General features: G+C 40.7%; 1 protein-coding gene across 1 annotated transcript in view; it reads left to right on the top strand.

Annotated features, from left to right (window-relative positions):
- The window catches only part of CCHR3.PART1H8orf34 (chromosome chr3.part1 C8orf34 homolog), a 3,081,413-nt gene that overhangs the window by 942,595 nt on the left and 2,111,520 nt on the right, over nt 1-27,298 (top strand). The gene's annotated exons all lie outside the window — the stretch shown is intronic.

The raw sequence follows: 27,298 nt of genomic DNA, 5'->3' as shown, positions 1-27,298 counted from the left end.
TCTTCTGAATATTTGTATAAAAAGAAGTTACTTTATAACAAAGTATTTTTGTTTTAAAATATAACACTTTGTCTCCTCGGGGACTTAACTTGGAGTGTAACTGGAGATTGTTAATTTAATATGTAATTGGTTGATTGTTTAATTGTGATGTGTATTTAACTGAAGGTGTACGTCTGTTAGTTTGTACTCCTTGAAGGCTTTGCCGAAGCGCTGGAGAGTGATTAAAGTCAGGTTTCTTGGTTCCTGCCTGTTGTCGTTTTTCTATTTTATTTTACTTTTATAGTATTTTAGTTAATGTTTTATTGTTGATCCTGCATCAATTCTCAAGTATTTATATACTCACTCTTGCTCAAGTTCTTTTATATCACATTCTTGTCTCAAACTGATGTTTTCCTGGTGCTGCAGTTTTCCTGCTTTAAAGGTTGCTTTTGCACATTTATCAAGACCAAATGACATTCTTATATCATCTGAAAAAGTTTTGACAACTTGCAATCGTACTTTCAGTTCCTCATCTGATGAGCTATACAGCTTTAGATCATCGACAAAGAAAATATGAGGAGTCTAGGAGCCAAATTATAGCCATGGCCTAAGCTGTTAAATAGACAGCCTAATGGGTTAAAGGAAAAGCAGAATAGCAGCGGTAAAAAAAAGTCTCTCTGGAATATCTCCCTTTGAATTTTTATCCCTTGAATAATAATTTGTCCTTTGTCATGACTTAATTGCAAAACTGGTCTGCCACTGTTTCATGGTCACTGTAATGTAGTCGATCATTATAAGGTATAGGGTACATTTTATACATTTTTAAGCACTCTTTATCCATGAATGTGGGATGTTATCAAATGCTTTTTGTAGTCAGTCCATGACATTTTTAAATTCTTTCCCTTTTTACAGTTCTCCACTATGAATTTATTTAAGAACAAATGATTCTTTGTTCCAAATGACTTTCTTTTATTGCCCTTTTGTTCTGCCGCCATAATTGAGTTTTCTTCTAAATGACTATAAACTCTATGGCCATCAGTTCCTGTGTATAGTTTATATGTCATCGGACGGCAAATTATTGGTCTATACTTTTTAGGGTAGCTTGCATGTTCACTCTTAAGTAGGAGCATTGTTTTTCCTGTTGTTAGCCAGGTTGATGTCTGTTCTGGGTACTCATATAAATAGTTCTTACTCATGGCTAAATCTTCATGTAAAGATAATACTTTTAGCCAAAAGTTAGGTACTACATCTAGGCCTGGGGTTTTCCAATTCAAGGCTTTTCTTAACTTTGTTTCAATCTCTCTGGCTGTTACTGCATCCCATTTCATATCCTATACCTTTAAACTTCTTATTCTTTCTTTTACTTCTTCTATCCATTTAGCATCTTTGTTATGTTCCACAGGATCTTCATAGATACGTTTCCAAAATGTATCTATTTCTTCTTTTTTTAGCTGTCTTTCAATTTCTTTTACCTTATTTCCCAATTCTCTATAAAATTTTTTGGGTCATCAATAAATTGCTTATTTTGTGCTTTTCCTTTATGTTTAACTGCGTATCTTCGAAGTTTATTCGCCTGTGCTGAGATTTTTAGTTTATTTGCGATAGTGCATGATAGATCCTGGTCTGTTCTAATACTGCTCATTGCTTTTATCATGTCTATCTTTCTGAGTATTTTTGCTGATCTGTTCCCTCTTCTCTATTTTTCTAACAGTGACACTTCTTGTCTTAACTGCTTTATAGTTTTCTGTATTCGATATTTCCATGATGGCATTCAATTCTCCCCTTCCTTTCCCTCACTACCCTGTGTATTTGTGGTAGAACTTTATCAGTTGATAATTTAGCTGTGAGTAATATATCCTGTTTACTTCTATTATATCACATGGATCTCTATGGACAGTCCTAATTACTGTGTTCATTTATTTAATCACACTTCTGACTTTTTGGGTTTTATTGACCTTCTGCAGTCTATTTCTTTCATTCATCTTAATATGTCTATCTATGTCTACTAAATCAAGCAACTTTTCTCTTAGCTCATTTTCTGATAAACTGAGGGCACATTTTTTGTTTTCTACTTGCTGCGGGCATGCTATAGAAATTTCTATAGCATCTTCCTGTGGCACATTCAATTTCATCCTGTGTCATCCATTGCTCTGTCATATGGGAACTTGCTGGCCTCACACGCCTCAACATTGAGTACATCAGAGCTTCCACCGTTTCCACCATTTCCTGTTCCTTCCCTTGCTGTCCTGCTTCAAGTGAACATTTATACTGGTTTCCTGTGGAAGGCTGCACAATATCTTCATATGGCATTTGATCAATTGCTTCCTGTTCCACTGATTTCCCATTAATGTGGATATCAGTTGCTCTATCCTGTTGTGGTGCTATCTGAATTAGATTTTCTACACTGAAGCCTTTACTTTGCAGGTACTCCATAACCTCAGTTTCTATTTTTTTAACTTCTCCACTACTAATCTCTTTTTCTACTTTCTTATTTTTAGTATTGTAAAGTTTTCCATGTCTGGATTTCTTTGCCTGTATTTCTCTTCATATATTTTTGGTGCTGCTCTTTTTGTATTGCTGAGTTTTGCTTTTTCCTTTACATAAATATTAAACCATATTAGATCTCTTATTTATGTCCATATTTCTTCTTCAGATGTCTCCTGATCTTCCTGTTTCTCCTTACTTTGGGGACTCACTCCATCAAGCTGTGATGTAATCTGTGTTAGATGTTCTACACCAAATCCTTCACTTCGCAGACACTCCATAACTTCAACTTCCATTTTATTTTAACTTCTACTTTGCTAATCTTCTTTTCTACATTCCCTCTTTGTAATATTATTTTTTACTGCAAAGTTTTTTCATATCTAGATGCCTTTGCCTTTATTTCTTTTCAAATATCTACTTCTTTATATTGATTCATTTCACTTTCTCCTTTGCATAATTATTGCACCATATCAAATCTCTCTTTCTTTCCCAAGCCCATATTACTGTTTTATACTTTTCAAAAATCTCTAGGTTTTGTTTATATTTTCGCACTTCCTCAGATGCTTCTTTTTCCAAACAGATCCAAGTTTCTTGATCTATATACTGTTTTTGACAAATCTGTTGTTTTAATGAATACATTTTTTTTATTTGAAACTTCTGACAGTTTTTCTTGTGGAAGTATTTTTCTTTCCTGTAATTTTTCTCTTAATCGTTTGGTATACCTTGTTTCTGGAAATTCTGGGCTTTTTGCATAATAGTAACAATACATAATTTCTTTCTTATCCTCAATAGTCCACTTTATTGTCTTTATTGCTCTTCTTTGGCCTATCGTGTTTTGTGATTTTTGTGGACTACTACTTCCTTGTACAACAAGGGGGCCATCCTCCACCTGGGCCTGGGCTGGCCCCATTGTAGGAATGTTTCCATATTTTGAAGACTCTACACTGTCACCTTTTCCAATCCTGGCACCAGTGTGCCTACCAGGATTGGGCACTTTTTTATCCTGGGTCTTGTGCACCTAACTATCTTTTTAATTTTTAACCTACTTCTGTCCATTATATATGCTATATAAATATAATCTATATATCAGTGTCGCCTTGGTGAGAATTTGTCAAAAACAGGATCCACCTCCCGAAGGTACTCACTAAGACTTGAGGATGAATTCAGTTTCAGCAATACTACTCTCCTTTATTTGTTAACTTATCATCTCTCCATGCACTACATCACGGTGGATATGAAAGGCTTTTTGTTTGGTTCTGGCCTAGAATACATTGCCCTTCCATTTTATTTTTAATGCATTCAGATAAGCCAGCAGAGTAGCTCTTCTCAGCTCTTCAAATGTGCCATCTAGCTAGGGTATTTTTTTCTCATAGCATACATATCAGGAGCATAATAATTTACTGCTCTGACCTTGCATCTTCACATTTACAGACCTGTCTTGACTGCTGCTTTTCTTACTAGCCATTCCTTTAATTTTATCTGTGGAATATTACTATCACATGCCTGATCCTGTCTTCTCTCACTGGTAAATAACCAATACAATGTGCCTGATAAATCTGGAGGCCTAACCAGTCCATACCCTTATACATTCCTCTACATATTTTATGGTATCTTTCCCTTCTGTTCCATCTCTCATTTCTGTTATCTAACAGTCTATCTACACTACTTTGCAGCACTTTTTCCCCAATTTGTTTATTCACTATTTTTTTAAATTCTCATAGTGGCTTGCAAAGTTCAACATTTTTATAGCTCTAATTCTTTTAGTGTTAGCTACCAACCTCCAGTTGCAGGGCAGGCATGTCAATTTTGAATGTCTCTCATGGCTCAGAATCTGGTATAGCATTTCTTCTATGCCTCCTTTCTTATTTATTCTTCATGCAGCAATCCAGTTATGCTTCTGCACTCTGCCAAGGCCTGTTTTTTTCACTCTGAAATGAGTTTTATGTACTAAAATCACATTAAATAACACTCCAAGGGCAGGGCTGTGAGATTAAGCAGGTATTGGTCTCAGTGGTCATGTGAACTCTGCCCCAACAAGGGGCGTCATTAGTGACTATACTCAGTGCTGAAGCTTCATTGAATGAGAGAGGGATTGTATCCTTACTCATTGGTCACTGTGCCAGGGCTGGGACAACTCAGGGGAGGTAAAGTCTCATTAGTATATGCGCACAGTTCTGGGGCTGGGACAACACAGGGGAGGTAAAGTCTCATAATATATGCACACAGTGCTGGGACTGGGACAACACAGGGGAGGTAAAGTCTCATTAGTATATGCACACAGTGCTGGGACAACACAGGGGAGGTAAAGTCTCATTAGTATATGCACACAGTGCTGGGACAACACAGGGGAGGTAAAGTCTCATTAGTATATGCACGCAGTGCTGGGGCTGGGACAAGCACAAGGAAGGTATAGATTTATTTATATATGCACATAATTCTGGGGCTGGAAGAAGCACAGGGGAGGTATAGTTTCATTAGGATATGCACACAGTGCTGGACTGGGGCAAGCACTGGGGAATTATAGTTTTATTAGTATAAACACACAGTGCTGGGGCTGGGACAAGCACGAAGGAGGTATTGTTTCATTAGTATATGCTCACAATGCTGGGGCTGGGACAAGCACAGGGGAGGTATAGATTCATTTATATATGCACATAATTCTGGGGCTGGAACAAGCACAGGGGAGGTATAGTTTCATTAGTATATGAAGATAATGCTTGGGCTGGAAGAAGCACAGGGGAAGTATAGTTTCATTAGTATATGCACACAGTGCTGGGGCTGGGACAACACAGGGGAGGTATAGTTTCATTAATATATGCACATAATTCTGGGGCTGGGACAAGCACAGGGAAAGTATAGTTTTATTAGTATATGCACACAGTGCTGGGGCTGAGACAAGCACAGGAGAAGTGTAGTTTCATTAGTATATGCACACAGTGCTGTGGCTGGGATAAGCTCAGGGGAGGTATAGTTTATTTATGTTTATATATTTATTAATTTAACATTTGTTGACAGGGAAAGTCTGACTAGGTCAGTGCCTATTTTCAGTGTAGGCCTGGGGAGAAATGCTCCAGGCCCATGTCTTTGAAATGTCAAAGGAAACCTGAATACCCAGAGGAAAGCTATGCAAACATGGGAAGGACATGCAGACTCCACACAGAAGGCACCCCGCATGAAAATTGAACTGGAGAACCTCTTAGTGTGAGGTGACAACGTTACCACTGCACCACTGTACTGTTCCACCCCTGTGTTTGTCCCAGTTTCATTAATATAATCACACAATGCTGTGGCTGGGACAAGCCTAGTGAGGGTATAGTTTCATAAGTATATGCACAAAATGCTGGGGCTGAGACAACCACAGAGGAAGTATAGTCTCATTAGTACATGCACACAGTGTTGAGCTGGGACAAGCACAGGGGATGTATAGATTCATTAGTGTATGCATACATTACTGGGGCTGGGAGAAACACAGGGGAGGTATAGTCTCATTACTATATACACACAGTGGTGGAGTGGGACAAGCACAGGGGAGGTATAGTTTCATTAGTATATGAACACATTGCTGGACTGGGACTAACACAGGGGAGGAATGGTTTCATTAGTATATGAAGATAATGCTTGGGCTGGGACAAGCACAGGGAAAGTATAATTTTGTTAGTATTTGCACACAGTGCTGTGGCTGCGACAAGCACAGGAGAGGAATGGTTTCATTAGTATATGTACACAGTGCTGAGGCTGGGACAAGCACAGTGGAAGTATAATTTCATTAGTGTATGTACACAGTGCTTGGGCTGGGACAAGTACAGGGGAGGCACAGTTTCATTAGTGTATACATACATTATTGGGGTTGGGACAAGCACAGGGGAGGTATAGTTTCATTGGTGTATGCACACAGTGCTGGGGCTGAGAAAAACACGGGAGGTGGGGTTAATTTCATTAGTATATGCACACAGTGCTGGGGCTGAGACAAACACAGGGGAGGAATGGTTTCATTAGTATATGAAGACAATGCTTGGACTGAGACAAGCACAGGGGAAGTATAATTTCATTAGTGTATGTACACAGTGCTGGGGCCGGGACAAGCACAGGGGAGGCACAGTTTCATTAGTATATACATACATTACTGGGGCTGGGGCAAGCACAGGGGGGATTCATTTCATTAGTATATGTACACAGTGCTGGGGCTGGGACAAGCATAGGGGAGGCACAGTTTCATTACTATATATATATACATTACTGGGGCTGGGACAAGCACAGGGGAGGTATAGTGTCATTGGTATATACATACATTACTGGGACTGAGACAAACACAGGAGGGATTAATTTCATTAGTATATGCACACAGTGCTGGGGCTGAGACAAGCACAGGAGAGGAATGATTTCATTAGTATATGAAGATAATGCTTGGACTGGGGTAAGCACAGGGGAAGTATAATTTTATTAGTGTATGTACACAGTGCTGGAGCTGGGATAAGCACAGGGAAGGTATAGTTTTATTGGTATATGCACACAGTGCTGGGACTGAGAAAAGCACAGGGGGTATTCATTTCATTAGTATATGCACACAGTGCTAGGGCTGAGACAAGCACAGGAGAGGAATGGTTTCATTAGTATATGAAGATAATGCTTGGACCGGGACAAGCACAGGGGAAGTATAATTTCCTTAGTGAATGTACACAGTGCTGGGGCTGGGACAAGCACAGGGGAGGCATAGTTTCATTAGTATATACATACATTACAGGGACTGAGACAAACACAGGGGAGGCATGGTTTCATTAGTATATGAATATAATGCTTGGGCTGGGACAAACACAGGAGGAGTATAAGTTCATTAGTATATGCACACAGTGCTGGGGCTGGGACAAGCACAGGGGAAGTATAATTTCATTAGTGTATGTACACAGTGCTGGGGCTGGGACAAGCACAGGGGAGGTATAGTTTCATTAGTATATGCACACCATTCTGGGGCTAGGGCAAGCAAAGAGTAGATGTAGTCTTATTTATATATGCACACAGTGTTGGGGCTGGCACAAGCAAATGGAGGTACACTCTCACTAGTATATGTGCACAATGCTGGACTGGGGCAAGCACAGGGCTGTTATAGTTTCATTAGTACATGCACACAGTGCAGGTCTAGGACAAGCACAGGACAGTTATAGTTTTTCTTAGTATATGCTCACAATGCTGGGGATGGGACAAGCATAGAAGAGGTATAGTTTCATTTGTATATGTACACAGTGCTGGGCTAGGACAAGCACATGGGAGTTGTAGATTTATTATTATATCAGTATCAATATTCGTCAAAGATGCCCACACATCCAGGTTGGTGGCACAGCACGAAGCATCAGAGACTATCCATGTGCAACTAACAGTGGGTAAAACTGCCTTCCAGTTTATAGCCTGCTACAGACCACCCTCCCAAACCCAGTAACCCCACTCAGCCTTCCTGAGAACACTGGAAAATATGAAGGTCTCTCCAAACACCATTATATTGGGCGACTTCAACTACCCAAACATAGACTGGGAGCATTACTCTAGCTCCAACACCCCAGTCCAAAGGTTCCTAGAATTTATAAACTCAAATGCTATGGAACAACTTGTTACCACTCCCACAAGAAGAGAAAACATACTGGACCTGATCATCACCAACATGTGGGCTCTATGCTCCAGACCAGAAGTGTATCCCTCACTGGTAAGATCAGACCATAAACTAATCTTACTGGATATTCAAATCCTGACCCCACCCCCTGCCCAGAAAACCACAGTGAAAAACTTCTCTAAAGCAAATTTCACACTCCTCAAAACCGAGGTGGAATTCTTCAAAGCCTCCGGGCCTGTGGAAAATATGGCCCAGACCGCAGAATCCTTTATAAACGCATTCTATGAACACCTTCAGGAATGCATGGATCATGCAATCCCAAATAAAACCAAGACCCAATCCTCCAAAGGCAGGCGTCCTGTCTGGTGGACCCCAGCCATAAACAAACTATACAATAGAAGGAAGAGGCTACTACATGATAGAGCAAAATCCCAAAAAGGGAAGGCATCCCTGATCAGTATTAGCAAAAAAACTACAGGCACTCATAAAATCATCTAAGGCCAGCTTCGAGAGAAAAATTGCACAGGACACTAAGGATAATCACAAGGCTTTCTTTAGTTATGTTAGGAACCTGGGTGGGAATTCCCAGATATGCTCAGAATTAGTCCAAAATGACAAAAAATACACTGAACCCACAGACATTGCCAACATCCTAGCTGACAGGTTCAGCGCAAACCCCCCCCCTCCGCACCAAAAGGGCAAATATCTATCCCAGCAGAGTGCTGCCCCCCTGACATCTCAGATGCTCAGGTAAGAGCCGTCCTTTCCAAAGGAAAAAACACAGCATCAATGGGACCAGACGGTGTCCCGGGCTGCGTCCTACATGAACTCCAAGAAGAGCTAAACCCAAACATAAAACTACTGTTCAATCTCAGCCTTACTACAGGATATGTACCCAAAGAGTGGCATACAGCAACAGTGGTCCCTCTTCACAAAGGTGGTGCCTCAACGGATCCTGGAAACTATTGCCCCATAAGCCTGACTAGCTTGGTCTGCAAAGCTATGGAAATGATCATCATGGACCTCATAAATAAAGATATTGGGGACCTACAGACACTGGATCCTACCCAGTTTGGCTTTGTTAAGGGCAGATCCTGCCTCTTAAACCTGGTTGATTTCTTTGAAACAGTCACCAAGGCCATTGACAAGGGGAAGGTGGTCCACACAGCCTACCTGGACCTCGCAAAAGCCTTTGATACAATACCCCACTCGGGCATTATAGATAAGCTCACCAGCTTAAATATAAACCCCTATGTCACTAGATGGGTTGCAAACTGGCTCAAGGACAGAACCCACATGGTTAGAATTGCTGGAGCCATGTCAGACTCCAAACCAGTTACAAGTGGCATCCCACAAGGCTCAGTCCTGGGATGTCTCTTGTTCGGTATATATTTCTCGGAGGTACAGGCCAACACGGAAGGACTGTGGCTGACCAAGTTCACAGATGACTGCAAACTAGGCGCCATAATTGACTCTCCAGCCGACACAAGCATCCTCCAAAATGGCCTCATAGAAACACACAACTGGTGCCAGAGCCATGGCCTCAAGCTAAATGCCAAAAAGTGTATAGTCATCCCCTTTGGCAAAAACAAAGTGCCCACAAATTACAACATAGGTGGTAATCCATTAAGTACGGAAGAAGTAATTAGGGACCTGGGGACCCAAGTTGATAGCAATCTCTCATTTGAAAACCACGTGGCCAAAGTGGTTAGAAAAACATTTTATATAGCCCACCTAATCATGAAGGGATTCACATCTAGCTCAGGGGAGGTCATCGTGCCTCTTTACTCATCTTTCATCAGGCCCATAATTGAGTACAATGCCCCTTTTGGGATGTACCTTATCAGACACCTGCAGCAACTGGAAAGACCTCAAAGGTACCTCACCAAGAGGATCAAAGGGCTCAAACAGATGCCATATGCTGCCAGGTTAAAGAAACTCCAGCTCTTCTCAGTGGCATACCACCTGCTCAGAGGTGATCTGTGCCTGACATATAAAGCCATGTCCAACCCGGAATTAATGGACATGCTGCACCTCAGAAAATCCAAATCCCATCGAGCTACGCTCGAGACTTGAACCTCAGCACTGAAATAAATAGGACATGCTGGAGGGACAGATTCATAACCCAGAGGCTACCTTCACTCTGGAATAAAATCCCAGTCCAGGTTAGGCAGAGTCCCTCATTGACTGTCTTCAAGAGGATATCTTGATGAGTGGACGGGAGATCGTAGGTTTACCCCAGGTATCACTTCTGTGTCACTGTTAGACAGAGGCACAGTATACTAACCTTGAAAAAGAGCATAGCAAAATTCATTTAAAATGGGTGGCGAAAGCCAAACATCTGGCTAGGCTTATAAATGCCCTAGGGCAGATAGCCTAGTATGAACCTATGAACCTATATGCAAAAAATGCTGTGGCTGGGACAAGCACGGAGCAGTATAGTTTCATTGCTATATCCACACAATGCTGGGACTGGGACAAGCACAGTGGAGGTTTACTCTCATTAGTCTATGGACACAGTGCTGTGCTGGGATAAGAGCATGCGAGGTGTAGTTTCATTAGTATGTGCTCAAAATGCCTGGGTTGGGACAAGCACAGGAGAGATATAGCCTTATTAGTACAGGCACACAGTGCTGGCCTGGGACAAGCACATGGGACATGCAGTTTCATTGGTATATGCACACATTACTGGGGCTGAAACAAGCACAGAGGAGGTTTAGTTTCACTGGTATATGCACACAGTGCTGGGGCTGAGACAAGCACAGTGGAGGTATCATTTCATTGGTATATGAAGATAATGCGTGGGCTGGGACAAGCACAGGGGAGGTATAATTTCATTAGTATATGCATGCAGTGTTGGGGCTGGGACTTGCACAGGAGAGGTATAGTCTTATTAATATATGCGCACAGTGTTGGGGCTGGGACAAACACACAAGAGGTATAGTCTTATTAGTATATGCACACAGTGCTGGAGCGGGACAAGCACAAGGTAGTTATTTTTTTTTAGTATATGCTTTCAATGCTGGGGCTGGGACAAGTACAGGGAAGGTATAGTTTCATTAGTGTATTCACACAGTGCTGCATCTATGACAAAAACAGGGGAAGTATATGCTCATTAGTATATGAACACAGTGTTGAGGTTGAGTCAGACACAGGGGAGGAATAGTGTCATTAGTATATGTGCACAGTGCTGTGGCTGGGACAAGCACAGGAGAGGTATGCCATTATTAGTATATGCAAGTAATGCTGGGACAAGCACAGGGATGTTGGAACTCTGACAAGCACAGGGGAGGTATATTCTCATTAATATATGCACACTGTGCTGGGGCTGGGATACACATACAAGAGGTATAGTGTCATTAGCATATGCACACAGTGCTGGATTAGGACAAGCACAGGGGAGGTATAGTTTCATTAGTATATGCTCACAATGCTGGGGCTGGGACAAGCACAGGAAAGGTATAGTTTAATTAGTATATGCACACAGTGCAGGACTTGGACAAGCACAGGGGAGTTATAGTTTCATTAGTATATTCACACAGTGCAGGACTAGGACAAGCACAGGGGAGTTATAGTTTCATTAGTATATGCACACAGTGCAGGAGTAGGACAAGCACAGGGCAGTTATAGTTTCATTAGTATATGCACACAGTGCAGGACTAGGACAAGCACAGATGAGTTATAGGTTTATTAATATATGCACACAGTGCTGGACTGTGACAAGCACATTGCAGTTATAGTTTCATTAGTATATGCACACAGTGCAGGACTAGTATAAGCACAGGGGAGTTATAGTTTTATTAGTATATGCTCACAGTGCTGGGGCTGGGACAAACACATGGGAGTTATAGCTTCATTAGATTATGCACACAGTACTGGGGCTGGGAAAAGCACAGGGGAGGTGTAGTCTTATTGATATATGCACACAGTGCTGGGGCTGGGATAAACACGGGAGAAATAGTTTCATTAGTATATGTACACAGTGTTGTGGCTGGGACAAGCACAGGGGAGGCATGGTTTCATTAGTATATGCACACAGTGCTGGAGTGGGACAAGCACAGGGGAGGTATAGTTTCATTAATATATGCCCACAGTGCTGGACTGGGGCACGCACAGCGGAGTTATAGCCTCATTAGTATATGCACACAATGCTGGGGCTGGGATAAGCACATGAAAGGTATAGTTTCATTATTATATGCACACAATGCTGAGGCTGGGACAAGCACAGGGAGGTACAGTTTCATTTCTATATGCAAACAGTGCTGGGGCTGGGACTAACACTGGGGAGGTATAGTCTCATTTCTATATATACACAGTGCTGTGGCTGGGAAAAGCACAGGGGCGGTGTGGTTTCATTAAGATATGTGGATAGTGCTGAGGCTCGGTCAAGCACAAAGGAGGTGTGGTTTCATTCTTATATGCACACAGTGCTGGGGCTAGGACAAGCACAAGGGAGGTATAGTTTCATTAGAATATGCCCACAATGCTGGGCCTGGGACAAGCACAGGAGAGGTATAGTCTTATTAATATATGCACACAGTGTTGTAGCAGGGACAAGTACACGGGAAGTATAGTCTCATTAGTATATGCACACAGTGCTGGACTGGGACAAGCACAGGGGAGGTAGAGTTTCATTAATATATGGACACAATTCTGGGACTGAACCAAGTACAGTAGAGGTATAATGAAGGAGTAGGACAAGCACAGGGGAGTTATCATTTTTTTAGTATATGCACACAATGCTGGTGATGCGACAAGCAAAGGGGGAGTATAGTTTTATTAGTATATGCACACAGTGCTGTGGCTGGGACAAGCACAGGGGAGCTATAGTTTCATTAATATATGCAGATAGTGCTGGGATGGGACAAGCACAGGGGAGATATAGTCTCTTTAGTATATGCACACAGTGGTGAACTGTGACAAGCACAAGGAGGTATAGTTTCATTAGTATATGCACACAATGCTGGGACTGGGAGAAGCACATGGGAGGTATAGTTTCATTAGTATAGGCACACAATGCTGGGACTGGGAGAAGCACATGGGAGGTATAGTTTCATTAGTATAGGCACACATTGCTGGGGCTGGGACAAGCATATATATAGTTTATATATATATATATATATATATATATATATATATATATACACACACACACACACACACACACACACACACACACACACACACACACACACAATGCTGGGACTGGGACAAGCACAGGAGAGGTATAGTTTCATTAGGATATGCACACAGTGCTGGAGTGGGACAAGCACTGGGGAATTATAGTTTTATTAGTATAAACACACAGTGCTGGGGCTGGGACAAGCACAGGGGAGGTCTAGTTTCTTTAGTATATGCACACAATACTGGGGCTGGGACAATCACAAGGAAGGTATAGTTTCGTCAGTGTATGCAGACAGTGCTTGTGCTGGGACAAGCACAGTGTAGGTATAGTGGTATTATGGATAAACCTACTCAATAAGACAGTGAAAGTATGTCCTGTTTCTGTATGTCTGTGCTAACTAAAACACTCTCATAGGTTAGTTTAGCTTCCCTCCAGAACAGCCTGCAGTCAATAACCCCCTTTTCCCTTTCTTCTAATAGTGCTGAATCTCAATTTATATCTTCTCACCTACTCCTATTCCTTTCTTTCTTTTAACATTATTACTTGTTCCCTTTGTTTCTTTTTAGCCCCTTGCTTAGGAACCAGTCATTTCAGTTAAATAACTGGCCACAAGGTGGTGCCTCAACACCTCTCTATTTTTTCCTCATAGACTTTCTTCTAACCTCCCTTATACCTTACCTACTAGTCTTTTAAACGGAGTCTCTTTCCTGACCTGCTCCTTCTTACCCTCTCCTCCTCACCTTTCCTATACCACACTCTAGTTTAGTAACATATTATAACTCTACACATTAGCTGACTTTACCAATTAAACTTTCACTCCATCTCTGACCTACCTGCTCCTTCTTCCACTCCACAGATTGTTTTCCTTGGCAATACACTCTCTTGTGTCTTCCCGCTCCGTTCACCCTTCGGGCTCACTCCGCTCCCCTACCCTGCCCCCAATTCCCACCCACCCCCATTACCTCTTAACTTATACCCTCATACTCACACCCCCTTTTACCAATAGCCAATCATAGAATCTATAACAGCCACACCCTATATCTATACCTCTACTCCCCTCAAGTATAAATCTCCTCCCACTACTATCTGTATTATCCTACATAAAGTCAACCCCCACTTCTCTCCTTCTCCTCTAATATCTACTACACACTCTTCTACCATGCCTAACCAACACCAATGGTTACTAGTACTCTCACTCCTGACAACTCTTACCACTACCTACCTCTTAACCTCCTATGAACAACCACTCTTCTCTACTCTTACCATCCCTTCCCAACAAACTCTAACAACTTCTCCACCTTCATCAACAAGCTATGCCATCTACAAGCCCAGGTACTTTCAAGCCAAATATCACCGCCTAACTCATATTAGATACTCAATTCTAAATAATAGAAAATTATGCAACTATCATTGTAAACCTCTCCAGTACTACAACTTTATACTAATCCATTCCTTAACACATGGTGACATTCACCCCAACCCAGGCCCAAACCATCACCCAGCCCCCACTAACTGCAACAAACCTAATATAATCCCTTTACCACCAACCAAACCCTCCAAATCACTCTCAATAGCTCATCTAAACATACGTAGTATATGCAACAAAATACCACACATTCATGCTCTTCTAGATGTCCAGCAATTTGACATCCTCTGCCTAACCGAAACATGGCTCAAACCCACAATAAAAGATACTGAAATTATTCCCCCAGGCTATTGTATCTTTAGACAAGACCGCACAAATAAAAAAGGTGGAGGGGTAGCAATTCTCTACAAAACAGGACTACAAATCAACAAAATAAATCATAAACTACCCTTAGACAACAACTTAGAAATAATTATTACTAAACTCCAACTTAACTCCCACAAATCAGTTAACATAATCTGCACCTATCTTCCCCCAGGTAAAAATCACACACTATTAGAAGACTTATTAAACTGGCTCTCTTCATATCTCCCTCAGGAAACAATACTACTAGGTGACTTTAATATTGACTGGTACTTATGTAACAACACCAATCCATCCACCCTGATTAACCTGTATGGCTTCTCACAAGCTATAAACTCTCCAACCAGAACAAATAAACTTAAGAATAAAGAAAGCATCCTGGACTGGATACTAACAAACTGTCCACCACAAAACTATACAACAGGAACCCTCCCAGATGACCTTAGTGACCACTCTCTAATATACATTATCAGACATAAAACAAGTTTAAGTATCCCTACTTCAGTCAGAACTGCCCGTAGCAAAAAACATTTTAACCACAAATTGTTCCTAACCAAACTTAAACAATGCAACTGGTCTCCCCTTAAGTCACTCCCTATTAATGAAGCAGTTAATTACTTCAATAACACTTTCCTAGCAATCCTAGACCATCATGCCCCAATGCGTTCCATAAGAATGAAAAACAAACCGGCACCATGGCTCTCAAATTCAACTAAGAAACTAATCCATAATAGAAATAAATCTTGGGTTAAATGGCATACCACAAAAGACACTATCGATCACCAAACATTTAGACAACAAAGAAACTTTACAAAAAAAGCCATCCTACAAGATAAAAAGAACTTTTATACCCAACTTCAACAATCTTCCCTTCAACAGCCACAAAAATTCTGGTCTACTATTAACACACTACTTTCCCCAGGCAAAGTTGCCACGCCTTATCCACTAGACTCCAAACCTGATTGTACAATACAAACAGAAAATGTCTTTAATACTTTCTTTACTACTACTATATTAAATCTAGCAAATCAACAAAACCCTGATACCTCCAATTTGCCAAGCCCAAGCTCCATTCCCCCCCTTTTCACCTTGAACCTATACCCACCTCCTATATCTCCTCCTTACTTCAAAAATTAAAACCTACTACCCCCTCAGCTGATAAATTACCAGCAGAATACCTCCAAATAGGAGCCAAAGCCATTGCCTTCCCAATCTCCATATTGATCAATAGAACCATAAAAGAAGGCACCATTCTATCTATTTGGAAAATCTCACATATCATCCCACTTCACAAAGGTGGTGACTCTACTGAGTTCTCCAACTATCGCCCCATAGCTCTACTCTCTCCACTTGCTAGAATTATGGAGAAATGTATCCACAAACAATTAATAACTCACCTACTTCAGTATAATCTCCTTGCTAACTGCCAACATGGATTCCGGCCATTTCACAGTACTACCACTGCCTTGCTATCTTTTACTAACTCTATCAACAATAATCGTAATAACAATATTCTTTCCTCAGCATTCTTTGTAGACCTATCTAAAGCATTCGACATGGTTAATCATCAACTTCTCCTCCACCAACTGAAGTCCCTCTCACTGGACAATCCTGCTATGAACTGGTTTACATCATACTTAGAAAACCGTAAACAAGCAGTTCTCTGGCAAAACCATCTTTCTGATCTCCTTCCCACCTCCCTAGGTGTCCCTCAGGGCTCTATTTTAGGTCCAGTTCTGTTTTCCATTTTCATAAATGACCTTCATCTCTCTACTCCACTCTCCACCTGTATTCAGTATGCTGATGACTCTACTATCATCTGTTCTGCCTCATCCCAAACTGAACTTCATTCTATCACACAAAAAGCCTTTACCACTATAGAAGAATGGTTCTCCAACCACTGTCTTCTCCTCAACCCCCAAAAAAACAAACTTTTGCTCTTTAAACCCTCTCATTTGTCTCCCCCACTTCATTTTACACTTACATCCAACAACGGTACTGTTATCTCTCCTGACCCCACCACCAAACTCCTAGGAATTGCAATTGACAATCAATTAAAGTTTGACACTCACATAAACACTACAATAAAATTGATTAACAAAAAACTTGGATCCCTTTATAGAATAAAACCCTTCTTGACACCAGTTGCCAGAACTACAATAGCTAGAACCCACTTAATTTCTACCCTATTATACACTACGCCAATATTCAACAATCTTTCTACAAATAATCTTAACAAACTAGCTAGAGCATATAACAACATCGCCAGATTTGCTACAAATACACCTTACAGGACTCATCACTGTCTGAACCTAAAACAACTAGACTGGCTTGAATTACCTCACTTATTACATTTTAACCAACTTATAATCGCCCATAAAGCCCTATACCAACCCAATAATATCCCAATTCTCTCTTCCCTCATAAGACCTTATAACAACTTGAGAAATCTACGCTCTGCTAACAAAAGGTTGATTCATACTTCCTTATCTAACAACTCAGCAGGTGACTCCATATTCTTTAATTCAGTCGGTAAAATATGGAATCAACTACCACAAGACCTTACAACCCTAACCTCTCTCCCAATATTTAAAACTAACCTAAAACTTTTCTTCTCCAACCACTGGTTATGTTCTTGTACTAACCCTGCCTAGCTGTTATTCTCTAATTTATCTGCTACCCACATAACCTAATTTTTTCTACCTTAAATCTTTATGTACCCAATCTATACTCGAATCTTCACTCTTAATTCCTATCTCAGTCACTACTTAGTACTACTTACCATGCTTAAAACCTTCCAGATACTGTACTTACATTTCTTTTTGTATACTATGTTAAACTGAAGATGAATTACTCTATATTAATGCCATCTCCTAACTGTTAGCATCAGATGTTTATATATTTTTAAGTATATTTTTGTTTTTAGTATGTATTTTGTGTGTTATTTTTAGTACTTTTTTTAGTATTTTTTTTTTTTTTTTTGAGCTTTTCTCCCCGGGCCTCCACTGAAAATGGACACGTATCCAGTTGGACTAGCCCGGTCAACAAATGTAAAATAAATAAAATAAAATAAAAATTAGTATATGCACACAGTGCTGGGGTTGAGACAAACACAGGGGAGAAGCAGTCTCATTAGTATATGCACACAGTGCTGGGACTGGGACAAGCACAGAGGAGGTAAGGTTTCATTAGTTTATGCACACAATGGTGGGGCTGGGATAAGCACAAGGCAGGTACAGTCTCATTAGTATGTGTACACAGTGCTGTTGTGGGACAATCACAGGGAGGTAAAGTTTCATTAGTATATGCATACAATGCTGGGGCTGGGACTAGCACAGGGAAGGTAATGTTTTGTTAGTACATGCACACAGTGCTGGGCTGGGATAATCCCAGGAGAGGTATAGTCTCATTAGTTTATGCACACTGTGATGCGGCAAAGACAAGCACAGCAGACATGTAGTCTCATTTGTATATGCACTCAGTGCTGTGGCTGGAATAAGCACAGGGGAACTATAGTTTCATTAGCATATGCATGCAATGCTAGTCCTGGGACAAGCACCAGGGAGGTATACTTTCATTAGTATATGCACACAGTGCTGGGGCTGGGGGAAGCACAGGGGAAGTATAGTTTCATTAGTATATGCACACAGTGCTGGGGCTGGGGGAAGCACAGGGGAAGTATAGTTTCATTAGTATATGCACACAGTGCTGGAGCTGGGGGAAACACAGGGGAAGTATAGTTTCATTAGTATATGTACACAGTGCTGGGGCTGCGGGAAGCACAGGGGAGGCATGTTTTCGTTAATATATGCACACAGTGCTGGGGCTGGGGGAAGCACAGGGGAGGCATGGTTTCATTAGTATATGCACACAGTGCTGGGGCTGGGGGAAGCACAGGGGAAGTATAGTTTCATTAGTATATGCACACAGTGATGGGGCTAGGGGAAGCAAAGGGGAAGAATAGTTTCATTTGTATATGCACACAGTGCTGGGGCTGGGGGAAGCAGAATGGAAGTATAGTTTCATTAGTATATGCTCACAGTGCTGGGGCTGGGGGAAGCACAGGGGAAGTATAGTTTCATTAGTATATGCACACAGTGCTGGGGGGAGCACAGGGGAAGTATAGTTTCATTAGTATATGCACACAGTGCTGGGGCTGGGGGAAGCACAGAGGAAGTATAGCTTCATTAGTATATGCACACAGTGCTGGGGCTGGGGGAAGCACAGGGGAAGTATAGTTTCATTAGTATATGCACACAGTGCTGGGGCTGGGGGAAGCACATGGGAAGTATAGTTTCATTAGTATATGCACACACTGCTGGGGCTGGGGGAAGCACAGGGGAAGTATAGTTTCGTTAGTATATGCACACATTGCTGGGGCTGGGGGAAGCACAGGGGAAGTATAGTTTCATTAGTATATGCACACAGTGCTGCGGCTGGGGGAAGCACAGGTGAAGTATAGTTTCATTAGTATATGCACACAGTGCTGGGGCTGGGGGAAGCACAGGGGAAGTATAGTTTCATTAGTATATGCACACAGTGCTGGGGCTGGGGGAAACACAGGGGAAGTATAGTTTCATTAGTATATGCACACAGTGCTGGGGCTGGGACAAATAAAAAGACAAAGATTTGTTTGCTGATAAATGGACATTGTTGTGAGGCTGGCATATGGAGACATAAGTGACAGTTGTGGCAGTTGTCCTTTTATACACACTACACTGGGGCAGGCTTCATCAGGAACTTATACACTGTATTTATAAATGGATGTGATAAAGGGATTATTTGAAGTATTTGCTTGCTGTTGTGTGATGCGCTATGTGGTGAACGACTAGATTAGATGTGCATGTCATTTTGCAATGGAGGGATTTGAATATGAATGGAGTTGATTACACACTGTTTTGCGAATAGGGCTTTACCAGTGCTGTTGTTGTTTACAGTATGATATGTGCCAAAGGGTATAGTATTTATTCATTACGTAATGTGATATGTGATGATATATGAGTCTAGCAGCTGCTGCAGAGGGTTAAGGCTGTGAACTGTACTTCCAGTTTTACAGGGTTTGATTCCCTCAGGCCTCATTTTCAACTGTGTGACCTTGATCAAGTCACTTAACTAGAGAGTGCATTGGGGTAACTGAAAATTTGGGCTAGGCTCCTCAATGGTTCCCACCTGCTAGCATATTAACTATCTATGAGTCACACTCTGGTACATGCTTTGACTTCTGAAAGAATCAGCAAACTGTGAGTTAGTTTAGGAACTCTCTCTTGTGCTGCATTTTTATTTTCCCCCAGCACACAGTATATGCCTTCATTTTATTCCCATAGTATATCTTTTCACCTGCTCATTGAGGCATCTTCTCATACTACTCAAACAGAATACGCCTTTAAACCACTATTACGAGTATTGGTATAAGAACAAAATTGATGTATTCCAAGAGTGGGCACACAAAAGAACTGTACAGATGGACCAGCACAGCTTTGGCACATGAAGAAAAACGTTTGCCACATATCATTATGAATAAAACAAGCTTGTCAATGCTTTGACTCAAGTTTAACCCCAAATCAAGGTCTTTACACATAATGAGCCCAAATTATTTCAGATTACTAACTGAAAGACGTTTTTGATACCCCAATCTGGCAGTTACCAGTAGTTAGAACTTTGAAAAGAAACCACATAAGACATTGTAGGTGTCTACAGATCTTCTCAGTGTATTATATCAAGATGAAAAGGAGTACAGGGAGCTTAAATATCTCTTGGTTGCCTTGTCAGAAGTAAGCCTTACTGCAATCAACATATTTTTGCTTCCAATATGCTGAAAATGGCTCATATCAAAGAATACTACAACAGAATGGGTTCCTAGGCTCATAGATTCATTTTAATCTAATGACCACCAGGGTATTTACAAGCCTAGCCATGCAGTCCAACCAAGTTTTCTTCCACAGTTCCTTGGATGCTTATATGGTGGGGGTATGTTAGTTAGAGATAGTTAAGGCACAGGGTATATTAGTTGGGGAAAAGTATCTGTTAACTGGATTCAAACCCTGCATGAGCTGCCCTCTTTCTTTAAACTCACTTCATTTACACCTTCAGCCACAAAGATAGAATAAAATTAAACCCAAAATAGATGCCTAAAAGACTCAATGAGCTACAGAAAAGAAGTTGGAAAGTAAAGTACCACCCTTGTCGTCACACATTATTGATCAGAGATTAGCTTTTGTCTAATCAATTTAACTAGTTAGTTATTAACTACCCAGTCATTGCACTTTTGGTAATGTTTGAATGTGGAATTCTATAAAAAGTCTTAGTAAGTTCAATAAACACAATAACTGAAATGAGCACTTGATCCAAAGCCTAACTGAAGATGCCATAAACCCCATCATGTTACAGAAAGTATACTTGTTAAGAACAGGCCCTGGTATTCATTTATAAAGTAAATGAATGTGTAAATATATCCCGTGAACTATGTGTAGTAAGCTGTGGTGAGCCACTATCATTCACAGATATGGATTGCACTTGTCTGTGGTGGCATACTAAAGGCATCCTGTGTTGCTGAACTGGACACAGGAGCACATTGCCCACCACTGTGTGGTTTGCACTCCTGTGCCTTGGATGCAGTCATAGGGAGATGTACAGTCTAGCATTAATGCACTATGCAGCACAATGGCCAAATGTAGCTTAGCAAGACATGCTGTGCTTAATTAAGTGGCTACATGTAACTAGGTAGTAAAGAACATTATGCCTAATAAAGGCGCATTTCCCCACTGCACTGTACTCTGATGAAGGAGTGATTCATAAAAAAAGCTTCACTCCTATGATCCTCAGACCTTCAGCAGGGATATGGTCATTACCGTAATATGGTAATGAAGGGATATGAGAACACACCGGCATCATTGTGTGGGGTGGGACAACTATGGCTGTGGTAGCAGCATTTGTATAATTTAATGCTGTTCTTCCTCTTTCAGTGAAAGGCACAAGTGTATTACTTCTATTACAAATGCTGTTTGTATGCATGCAACCTATTCACTGATGTGCAAGTTTTTCTATATATTTTGTTTTAACAGTTTATTCAGTTTTACTTTTGTACACACTGGCAGCTGGAAATGGGCCATCTACACCCAGCCAGCTTACCTTAAATAAATAATAACACTTACCCATGTAAATAATAAAGACACATATGGAAACTACCATTTGAAGAAGCATCAGTGAAGAAACCATATATTTTCTGACAATGCAAATGGCATAATTAATAATGATAGTGCAAGCAGATTTACAAAAACACAATTACATTTCTGTGAATGATTGTTGTTAATGATTAGTTATGTAGCAGTTTTTCTAAATTATATATTACTTTTCTGAATTCACAAGAGAACTATGAAAGTTATTTTCTTTCTAATGATAAAATTAACCTCGGTCAGCAATTTAACTGGAAAGCTATGTCACTGATCTCAGAATAATAACAAGAATTAGGGGCTTATATCCTAGAATAAAATATTATCATACTCCTCAGCTGATATATTCTAGAGAGCTTTGAAAGATTTATTTATTTATTTATTTATTTATTTATATTTGTTGACCGGGAGTGTCCGACTGGACGTAGGTCCATTTTCAGCGGAGGCCCGGGGAGAAAAGCTCCACAGTTAAAATAAACAGACAGTAGTTACATTGGATTACATAGCGATTAACAATTTACATAGAAATTACTTACAACATATTTACAGATGAAGAACATAGTACATCAGTAGACAACTAGAATCTTTATCTGTGAAGTACATAACAGACATTAACAAATGTTACAAGAAGAAGTTCCTGCTGTATAATAAGTACTGGCTTATGAGCATCTGAGCTTGCTATAATCAAGGTAGTTAGTGGAGTGGAAAGAAAGGTAGTGGTTGGATGGGGTGGGTGATATTAGAGTGGGAGTTGCAAGGGCATAGCCAGCATGTTTTTAGGTGCGCTTTTAGTAAAGTTTTGAAGTGGGTGCATGATGGTACGGAGGTAATTGTGGGTGGGAAGGAGTTCCATAATTTGGCTATGGTGCAAGAGAATAGTGCTTCACCAGCAGAGTTATTGGCTTTAGCTTTAGATTCAGCTGACTACAGTTAAATCTAGACAAGTTGTAGAATTAAAAAAATGTGTTGAAGTATCTGATGTTGTCTAAAGGAAGACAAGCTTTTGAAGAAATAAATCAGATAACAATGATATAATTCCCAAGATACATTTCACCATTAATTAAAAGATAAAAACATTGCAAAAAAATCATACAGTAGGGGCAAAGGTACTTTCGCAACATCAGTGACTAGAATATTAAATTAAAACAAAAGAATCGTCTTGACATTATTTAAAGGGCTAACGTATTACAGCAACACTTTTGAACTGTAACTGCAAGTTGTTGCTTTCTTCAGTTTCATTTAAGATGACAGAGAAAATAATAATTTCCACATTGCTATAGTCTCCACTATGTTCAGTGTGTACATGGCTGTGTGTGTGCGAGTGTTTGTGTGCATGCATATGTGTGTGTGTGTGTGTGCGTGTGTATGTGTGTGTGTGTGTGTGTGTGTGTGTGTGTGTGTGTGTATGTGTGCGTGTTTGTATGCTTGTGTGTGTGTGTGTGTGTGTATGTGTGTGTATGCGTGTAAAATCCAAAAACCACGGTAGAGGCGACACAACAAAACTTCAGAAAAATATTTTAATTGATTAATTAATCATGTGATTTGTATTTAAACATGTGATTTATGTTTTTATCTCATTCTGATGAAGTCTTTGGCGAAAGCGGATAATAAACTGATATACGCTATTTTTCTGAAGTTTTGTTGTGTCGCCTCTACCGTGGTTTTTGGATTTTACTAGTTTTTGGTGGTTTCTTTCAAGTTGTTTGTGTGTATGCGTGTGTGTGTGTGTGTGTGTGTGTGTGTGTGTGTGTGTGTGTGTGTGTGCGTGTGTGTATGCCTCTGTGTGTGTGTGTGTGTGTGTGTGTGTGTGTGTGTGTGTGTGTGTGTGTGTGTGTGTGTGTGTGTGTGTGTGTGTGTGTGTGTGTGTGTGTGTGTGTGTATACGTGCAACTATAAGATTTGTAGGAATATATGTATTTTCTCTCTTCTCTCTCAAGGTTCATAGGTGTATACTGTGCAAATGACCACCAGGGCCCTTAAAAACTTAACTGTGCAACCCAAATGTGACCGGGAAGTTTGATTTATATAAGGGCTGATTTATTAACTGCCTCTGTCCATCAGATACATAGCCGCCAGAAGAGGGGTGAATTTCCGATTTTCCATCCATTGGTTCAAATCACTCTTCATTAGGGATAGCTAGGAATTTTACATGACTGGGGAGCTTGTTCAAGAGAATGGGAATTCTCTGAGAAACATATCTGTCTCTCCATCATGTCCTATTTATGTTGCAAGCAAAATTTAGGTATTTTAATTTAGTAGCTATTATTCTGTTTGCTTTGCAGATATGCAAAAGGTTGATCAAAACAGTGTCCAGGGAAGTTTTCTGTGCCAGGCAAAAATCACCTCTCACAAGTTTGTATGATAGTGAGAAAAGAGACAGGGTTTTGAGGCAATCAGTGTAGGACATTGTGTTTACTTCCTGTATTCATTTAATAAGGAACCTTTGCGGATATTCCAGTTGCTGCATGTCTCTGGTCAGATACATACCGAAGGAGGCATTATACTCTATGATGGGTGTGATGAGGGCCCAGTACAGTGGTATGACAACCTCTATGGTCTAAGATGTCATGCCCTTGCTTATAAGTTGAGCAAAATAAAAGGATTTTCTTACTACCTTGGACATATGTTGGTTGAAGGATCAGTTACTAGTTCCATGAGTTTCCAGGTCCCTGACTGGTGAATCAATTTTCATGATAGTTGTTTTCATGGCTTTGCAAATATTCAGACTAATGGGTTTTTACTTTCCAAGATCTGCTAAAGTCCTCTCTTATGATGGGGGAATGACCACTGCAGTCCTCCATTCACATATAACAAAGCCTGTTTTAAGACAATAGCTAAGTAATGACTCCAGTGGTCTTGATAAGTTATATTTTAGACTGTTCAGGAGGCATCCTGGGATGTTATCAGGGCCCACTGAGGATGTATTCTTAGCTTTAGTGAGTGCAGCCAGTACATGCTGAATAGTAATAGTTGGAGAAGTTATGTTTGAGGTTATTTTTTGGGGGGATAGAGGTGTTAATGGGGTATAAAGTTAGAACTAAATCTGTCTGCTAACAGGTTAGCTATATCACCAGACTCTGTGACTGTAGCACCATTAACCACTGGTTCAGCACATTGCTGTGTGCTGCCCTTGAAGTTTCTGACGTAGCAGAAGAAGGCCTTATGATTATCTTTTACAACGGAGGCTATCTTAACCTCAAAGTTGCTTTTGCTTGACTTGTTTAGCCCTCTTAGTTGCCTATTTAGTTTGTTGAGATAAGTTTTATCTTTATGATAATTACCCTTCATTATTTTTGCCATAGTTTTTCCCTTTTGCTGTATATCCTGTTTAATTTGGGATGCCACCAGGGTGGTTTGTTTCTGGGGCTAGTCCTGGGCTTAATTCTTGTAGCTGCCATGCAGCCATTGACATGACAGTTTATAACAGTAATGCAGAACAGGCTGCTGTGTTCTTTGTTTTTTGTTCAGGGCATTGAATTTTCACAAACCATCACTTAATAAAAGGTAATTTGCCTTAGAATAGTTCCTGACTGTTACTGGTTTTAATGGGATTACAGATTTGATATTGATTTCAAACGAGACTACTTTATGGTTGGACCTAACCAGGGAGGATGAGACATTGGAGGGGCAGCAATATCCCATATTTGTGAGCACAAGGTCCAGTATGTTGCAGCCTGTAGCGGTGTATAATTTGCAGGGGGTGTTGGCCCCCCCCCTTCAACAACATAGTTTTTTTTAAATTTTGAGTTTCCAAAAACTAGCTCATACGGTCTTGACCATATGAATTTTGAGTTTCTGAAAACTCAATGATATAATATAAATCCATATGAATACACACACACACACACACACACACACACACACACACACACACACACACACACACACACACACACACACACACACACACACACACACACACACACACACACACACACACACATATCAACGTTGACACATTGACGTTTGGATGGGAGAAAGGAAATTCACCCCAGGGATCACGTCAGTCGCCCTGCTAGACAGGGGTCCAGGAAAGTAAATAATGTGGGAAGAAATAGCCAGGGAATTGTTATGGCTAGGCTTGTATAGGCCCTAGGGCTGATAGCTTAGTACCAACCTATATGCACATGCACACACATACGCACATACACAGGCATGCATGCCCACAACAGATAGTATACTTGCCCTAGGTGTACAAGGTGGTTGGTTCCATTCCTACACTAGGTAGATGGACTGCTGATACCGTAGTGCATCATTAAGGAAGTGCTGCATTTCTACATGTGACAGCTTTAACTTGGGGATTGGCATAATAGTTAAGGTCACAGACAAAAGGGAGGGTTCAGTTCACACTAAGGGAAACTGCCTTGACTTAAAATGACCTACAAGGGCCTAGTACTTCCTTATGATCTGTATATATGTGCTCTAAATTTTAAGTAATAGTTGTTTCATAGCATCCACCTATCATGGCAGCATATGTGCATTACAGAATCTGGAATTAAATACATGGCACTAATAAATAAAGAAATAGTGAAACTAGGGGATATGCTTTTGAATCCCTTTATTCTTCATTTCCCTCCTTCCAGACTACACATTACCGACCATAGCTTTTCAGTGATGACCTCTCACTGCTACGAATCTCTTCCCAATAATCTATAACAAATTAACTCATAGACCAAATTCAGACCAACCCTAAAAATGTACTTGGCTAAACATGGCGAGGGTTGGCATAATAGTTAAGGTATTTACCTTGCAGACACGAGGTGTAGGATTTGATCACCGAGTGATATAGACATCCCAAGTAATGTAGACACCCCGAGTGATGCAGACATCCTACAAAAAGGCCACACTGAGACCAATGACTGGTGTTGAAACCATGGTCTTAAGCTTAATGCCAATAAATGCATCATCATCCCCTTTGGGAAAAACTCAGTTTCCACTAATTACCACATTGATGGGAGCCCACTGAACACTGAAGTTATTATAAGAGATCTGGGGACACAGGTTGACAGCAACCTCTCCTTCAACCACTGAGGTCAGAAAGTCCTTCTTTGTGGCACATCTCATTACCAAGGGTTTTGCATCCAGAAAGAAAAAGGTCATCGTCTCTCTACTCTTTCCTCATTAGGCCAATCATTGAGTATAATGCCCCATTTGGCATGTACCTCAATAGACACATGCAACAGCTGGAAAGGCCACAAAAGTACGTCACAAAGA

This window comes from Protopterus annectens, chromosome 3.part1, assembly GCF_019279795.1.
Source record: "Protopterus annectens isolate FY-2018-M chromosome 3.part1, PAN1.0, whole genome shotgun sequence".
In the NCBI taxonomy this organism is placed as follows: domain Eukaryota; kingdom Metazoa; phylum Chordata; order Ceratodontiformes; family Protopteridae; genus Protopterus; species Protopterus annectens.
Note: the sequence above shows the minus strand (reverse complement) of the source record. Positions and strands in the feature narration are given on the sequence as shown.